The sequence below is a fragment of the Pinus tabuliformis genome, chromosome 8 (genome assembly GCF_031772625.1).
Source record: "Pinus tabuliformis cultivar Carrire ecotype Pingquan chromosome 8, CPIR1, whole genome shotgun sequence".
Taxonomy (NCBI): Eukaryota; Viridiplantae; Streptophyta; class Pinopsida; order Pinales; family Pinaceae; genus Pinus; species Pinus tabuliformis.
The window spans coordinates 478378974-478385723 of record NC_142294.1 but is presented as its reverse complement, the minus strand read 5'-3'; positions in this window follow the sequence as shown (position 1 = coordinate 478385723).

Genomic DNA, 6750 nt, shown 5'->3' with positions numbered 1-6750 from the left:
TGTTGAGCATATCCTTTACAAACAAGTCTAGCTCTTTTTCTAATAACTTCTTCATTTTCATTCAGCTTGTTTTTGAATATCCATTTAGTTCCTATAATATTCTTATCATGAGGTCTAGGAACTAATTCCCAAGTATTATTCTTTTCAATTTGCTCAAGTTCTTCATTCATTGCCTTGACCCCACATTCATCTTTGCATGCTTCATTTATATTTTGAGGTTTGGTGGAAGATAGTAATGCTAGATAGCTTGAAGCTTCTGTAATAGTTCTTGTCTGCACACTTGCCTCTTTCTACCCTAAAATTTGAGTTTCTGGATCATTTTTGTGAACATCCCTAGATGGATTCTTTTCTTCTACCATTATCTCTTCTTCTAGTGCTTCATTGGTTTCTTCTTCAGAATTAGTGTGATTTGATGTGGGAAGATAATCCTCATATTCTTCATAATCTTCGGTTTTTATCTGTTTTGGATTTTTTCATGCTTCATTAACCACAAGATCAATACTTTCAATAATTTTCTCAAGTCTTTTATTATAAAATTTATATCCTTTACTTCGGGAAGAGTAACCAAGAAGAATACCTTCATCTTCTCTGGGTTCAAGCTTACCAAGTTTTTCATTAGTCCTTTTGATGTAACATTTGCTTCCAAAAACTTTGAAGTATTTTACAGTAGGAGTCTTACCATACCAAAGTTCATATGGAGTTTGAGTGCTGTTTACCCGAATATTTGCTTGGTCGAGAATAGTGACGGTGGTGAATGCAGATTCACCCCAGAAGTTTGCAGGAGTTCCAGATTCATCTAGCATAGTTCGAGCCATTTGTTGAATAGTTCTGTTCATCCTTTCTACCACTCCATTTTGTTGAGGAGTCCTTGCGATGGAGGATTGCCTTTTTATTCCATGTTGTTCACAAAAGTCAAAGAATTCATCCAAGGTAAATTCCCCTCCTCAATCAGATCAGAGGCATTTGATTTTGTGATCTGATTCATTTTCAACCAAAGCTTTGAAGGCTTTGAATTTTTCAAATGCTTCATCTTTATGCTTTAGAAGACCTATCCAACACATTCTGGAAAAATCATCAATGAACAATACAAAGTATTCTTCTCCATGAGGTGACTTTTTCCTTGATGGTCCACATAAATCAGTATGAACAAGTTCAAGAGGCTTACTAGCTGATCCTTCCTTTTCATGGAAGTGCAATCTGGTTTACTTACCGAATTAACACGATTTGCATATTGTATTTTTAGGAATGCTGATATCAGGAAGATCACAAACAACCCGGAATCTGCATGCTTTTCTTATTTGAGAAAAGCTTAGATGCCCCAATCTTCTATGCCATAGCCAGTGTTCATCATTTTGCTTAGATAGCACTGTTGTTGTCCTCCCTTGAGTATGTATAAGTTGTTTGGAGTTATTGTACCTTTGATCATGGATTCTCCTGTATCAAGCTCACGAACAACACATCTGTTTGATAGAAATACTACTTCATTTCCTTGATCACACATTTGACTAACACTGAACAGGTTATTATTTAGACCATCAACATACATAACATTCCCAACTTTAACCTTTTCTTTTAAGAAGACAGAGCCTTTACCTTTTATGACAATAAGAGTGTTGTTTCCAAATGAAACATTCTTTTCCTTTTCTAAGGCATTATATGAGTGAAGTTTTTCTTTGTCACCTGTCATATGTTTTGAACATCCACTGTCAATGTATCACAAATTTTCTTGTCCTTCTACATACAAGGCTATGCCACATCTTTTTGTTTGCGGTTCTTTCTTTTTCCATATTTTGGGTGTTAATGGAGTTTTCTCCTTCTGAGATATTTCCTGAAATTTACTCCTGCATTCAAATTCTTCATGGCCAAAGTTGTTACAGATTGAGCATTCTATTTCATTTTCAAGAAGAGAAAAGTTATTATAGGAGCTTTTCTTGATCCCTGTCACATTCCTTTGATTTCGTGCTTCTCTAGTCATGATGGTTTTGTAAGCAACACATTGAGCATCTTTGTGTCCAAAATTATGACATGAGAAACATTGACCATTAAAGAAATTTCTACGATTATCGAATCTACTAACCTGGTGATTGTAGTTTCTATTGATATTCATTTTTGAAGCAAATTGAGTATGATTTACCTGAGGTTGGTTGTGGCTTCTGTTCATCCTTTAAGTAAATTGAGCCTGATTTACCTGCTGATCTACTTTATACCTTTGTTGACGATTGTCAAACTGTTCAATGCTCTTTGCCGCACCAAGATAGCTTTTAGTGGAGGTTGACGACTTCTGTGCTTGAGATGCTTCTTCAGTATATCCAAGACCTGTCTTTATCAGAGGAGAATGCTACACTTTGATAATTTCATTTAAGGTTTCTGATCCTTTAGCAAATCTAAGATTGAGGGCTTTTGTTTTCTCAAGATCCTTTCTTAGACCCACAATTTCACATTCTAGTTTTTCATTGTATTTTTCTCTTTCAGCGAGTTGGTATGTCAAGGTATCTATAATCATATTCTTTTCTTCTAAACAGATTTTGAGTTTAGATATTTCTTCATAGAGGTCATCTTCATCTAAAGCATCAAGAAAATCATCATCTTCATAAGCCATCAGAAGTCTATAGTCATTACTATTTTCATCTTCATCACTATTTGATAAACCATCACTATCTTCATGAGTATAGTAGCTCTGTTTACTTACACTTTGTTTTCTATTCCATTTTGCAGATTCCTTCCCTTTATCATATTTATCTTTATGAGGACATTTGGCAACATAATGATCGACTCTACCATAGGCAAAACATTTGAAAGGTAGTTTACCTCTGAATCTTCCGAAACCCTATTGAAGCTTCTTGACAAAGTTTACTTCCTCTTCTTCTTCTGAAAGATGTCCTGATTCATTGAGTTCTTCTTTTCCTTTTGCTAAAGCTTTAAACGTGGCTTCTCTCATATCTCATGGACCTCCTTTTCTCATCTCAAAATCAATTAAGATTTCGTGTAGCTGTGTCATAGTAATAGTCTATAGATCCTGCTTTTCTTCTATGGCAGATACTTTTGATTCAAACTTAGCAGACAAGGATCTTAAAACATTTTCAACTAAGGTAACTTCCTTTATCTCTTTACCCAGATTCTTCATGCAATTAACAATCTCATCTATACATAAGAAGTAACTAGCTATACTTTCATCATTGTGCATCTTGAGAGTTTCATATTGAATTCTGAGAGTTTGTAGTTTAGCACGTTTTACCTGAGAGTCTCCTTCATAGATTAGAAGGATTTTGTCCCATATTTCTTTGGAAGATTTGAGCTGCATAACTTTTACAAACTCTGATTGTGACAGACTTCCCAATAATGTATTAACAACCTTGGCATTGGTTTCATATTGCTTTTTACCTGCCGTATCTTTATGAATTGCTAATGGAAATGTATATCCTCCTTCCATGATTTCCCAGACATCTGTTCCAAGTGATTGAAGATAGGCTGTGGTTCTTACCTTCCAATAAAAAAGGTTGCTCCCCTCAAATATTGGCGGTTTGATGGATCCCCTGTTTTCTTGATTACTCATGATGATGGATCTTCCTTCAAGCTATCAAGCTTCTTTTGAAGGAGCTACTGTGATACCAATTGTTGGAAATAATACTGAGAGGGGGGGGGTGAATTAGTATTGTTAGATCAATAATTTAATTTTCAAAACTGATTTGTATACGCTACTTCATCTTAGTGAACTAGCGTGTATACACTACTGTACTTAATTCAACCAGCGTATATGCAGAGATCTTTTGATTTACCCAAATTATCATACATTGAACTTTAACCAGTATATCAGGAAATCATTAGATAGTGCAGTAAAAGCAGAATAAAGTATCACACACAAGAAACACACATGAACACCAAGATATAAGGTGGAAACCCGATGTGGGTGAAAACCACTTGCTGCTGTCATCTTTGTCTTCTTTTAATACTAAGAAAATTCAGTTTACAATTTTTGCGCTGGTGCAGTCTTATACCAGTACGCAGGCTTCTACCTGCAGAAGGCTACAACCTTCTCTCGTTCTCGAGCTTCTACTGGAAGGGAGCTACAACCCCTTAGATCTTGTACTAGCTGATATGTTTACTAGTACATAGGTGCCGGCCTACAGAAGGCTACAACCTTCTCTTTTCTTCCAGGGACCCTGTTTCATAAATTTTCAAACTGGATCCATCAACAACATCATTCAACCATCAAATACATCTACATAAACCAATCACCTTTTGAACCATCCACACCATAATCAATCATTCACTTAGATAACTCATCAATCTGATTATTTAGAGTACTGTCACTAGACTACAGTATCCAGAACCCAAACTAGAACCCAGAACTCTGTGACAACAAACAACAACAACTAAAACATATTTTATAAGGTATACGCTACTTCCATGTGTCAAACCTACGTGTACACGTGCTTTTCTCAAAGCCAACTAGCGTATAAATTTGCAAATATAAATTTAGAGTTCTGCTGCTATTCCAGGCTTTAGTTATACCCAGATCATATCATTTACAGAATAATATATGCGTCAGTATTCAGATCTAGAAAATACATGAGCTTCAACACAAAAGATAGTTCATTTTACACCTTAAGATCCTGATTCATCATTAGATCTGATTCCTCATCATCAGCTAAGGTTCATCCTTGGTTCAAATCCAACTATGCACCATAACCCAATAACCTGCATACTAGATCTCACGCTTCATCAAATATTCGATACTTGCACACTTTGGCCTAATGATCTTCTCCTCCTTTTATAGTTTGTAGGCCTTTCTCAATACCATGGACCAAAACCACTTAGGACCAATATCTTGGACCAAATACCTAGGGTCAATACCTTAGACCTGATACCTTGGACCAATACCATGGATCAAAATACCATGGACCAAATACATCAGACCAAAAACTTAGCTTTCCAAGGTATACATGCTTTTCCTTTTTGAAAGTGCGTGTGTATGTATAAGCGACTTGTATACAGTGAACCCACGTGTATATGTGGCTTGGCCAATGGTGAACCTGCATATACCTCTCTTTCTTCATTCTGTGAAGTCTGATCTGTAACTCTGTGTTGTTAACCTTCTTTACTGTGATCTGTCATCTGAGTGAGTTGTCATCAAGGACAACACCTGTGTCATAATGCCAATAGCACTATACCCCATGAAGATTCCCCTTAAATTGGAAGGATCTAGCTTCTTTCTTTTATCCCTGGGTACATGAATGTACACATGACACCCAAATGTACGAAGATGATCCACACATGGCTTTTTTCTTGTAAATGCTTCATCTAGTGTCATGTTATTGAGCACCCTGTGAGGACTTCAAATTTGCAAGTAAACAACCGTCATACATTCCTCTCCCCATAGCAACTGAGGGATATCTTGAGAATGTAGCATGGCTTAGACACATTATTCAATAGTACGATTCTTCCTTTCTGCCACTCCATCGTATTTAGGATTATAGGGAATAATGAGCTGCCTCATGATTCGTACCTCCTTGTAGAAAGCCATTAATTCTTTGTAGGTGTATTGTCCACCATTATCTGACCTTAGAATTTTGATCTTCTCCTACGTTAGGTTTTCCACTTCATTCTTGAAATTCAGAAACTTTTCAAATACCTCGTCCTTGTTCTAATTGAGAAGGTATAACCAAGTCTTCCTTGAATAATCATCAATAAAGGTTAGATATTACTAATTCCCACCAAGAGACTTAACTGCCATAGGTCCACATACATCTGAGTGTAAGAGATCCAAAATTTTAGTAGATCTAGTTTCACTATTTGCAAATGATTTCTTTACATTCTTGCATTGAGAACATCCATTACAGGTTCCTTCATGGTCTTCCTTTATTTCGGGGATGTCATTGACCATTTGAATCATAGATGGAAAAATATTATAATGAAGGTGTCCATACCTTCTATGCCATAGTTTGGAAGGACTCACTTCCAAGTGAACTAGGGCTTTAGCTAGAGGTGTATATAGTCTATACAATGTTCCCTCACAAACCCAAGTCATCCTTGCTTCATTGATACTAGAGCCCTTATCCCAAACCAAAACCTTTCTATCAACAAAATAAACTCTATTACCCTTTCCTCTAGATAAGAAATAGAATTTTTCTTCAAACATGGAACATATAAGATGTTGAGGTGAATGTTTCCACCTGATTCGAGCTCCAATGATGTATACCCAATGCCTTATTGTATAGCATTTATTGTGTCCAAGTTCGATAGAGTGAGATGAGTTTCCTTTTGACAAGGTCTGAAGTTGATTTTATTCTCCTGTCATTTGTCTGGAGGCACCACTGTTGATAACCCATGCATTTTCATCTATGAAGGCACCCGATAAAGTGACGAACATATTTCCTTCTACTTCTTACTTTATTAGCTTGGGGATGATCTTCAATATGTAGTTCTTGATGGAGATAGCAAGTTTTCCAAGAAACTTGAAACCATTCTTCATGATTCTTGACATTGTGCCAACTAACTTGTGATCTTGAGTCTCCTTCTTGCACATTAGCTCTAGTACCATGTTGGAAGGTATGGAGACTTGATAATTCTAACTTACTTTCCTTAACTTGATAATTAATTGTGATGTTAGATGTTCTTCTATTACTTTTTTGATTATGTTCATCAAACAATCATCAAAAATAAGATGATCACAAAGAGACAAAGTACACCATAAATAGGCTCCTAGCCAGGGAAAAACCCCTCCAAGGGGAAAACCTGGAAAATTCTTCT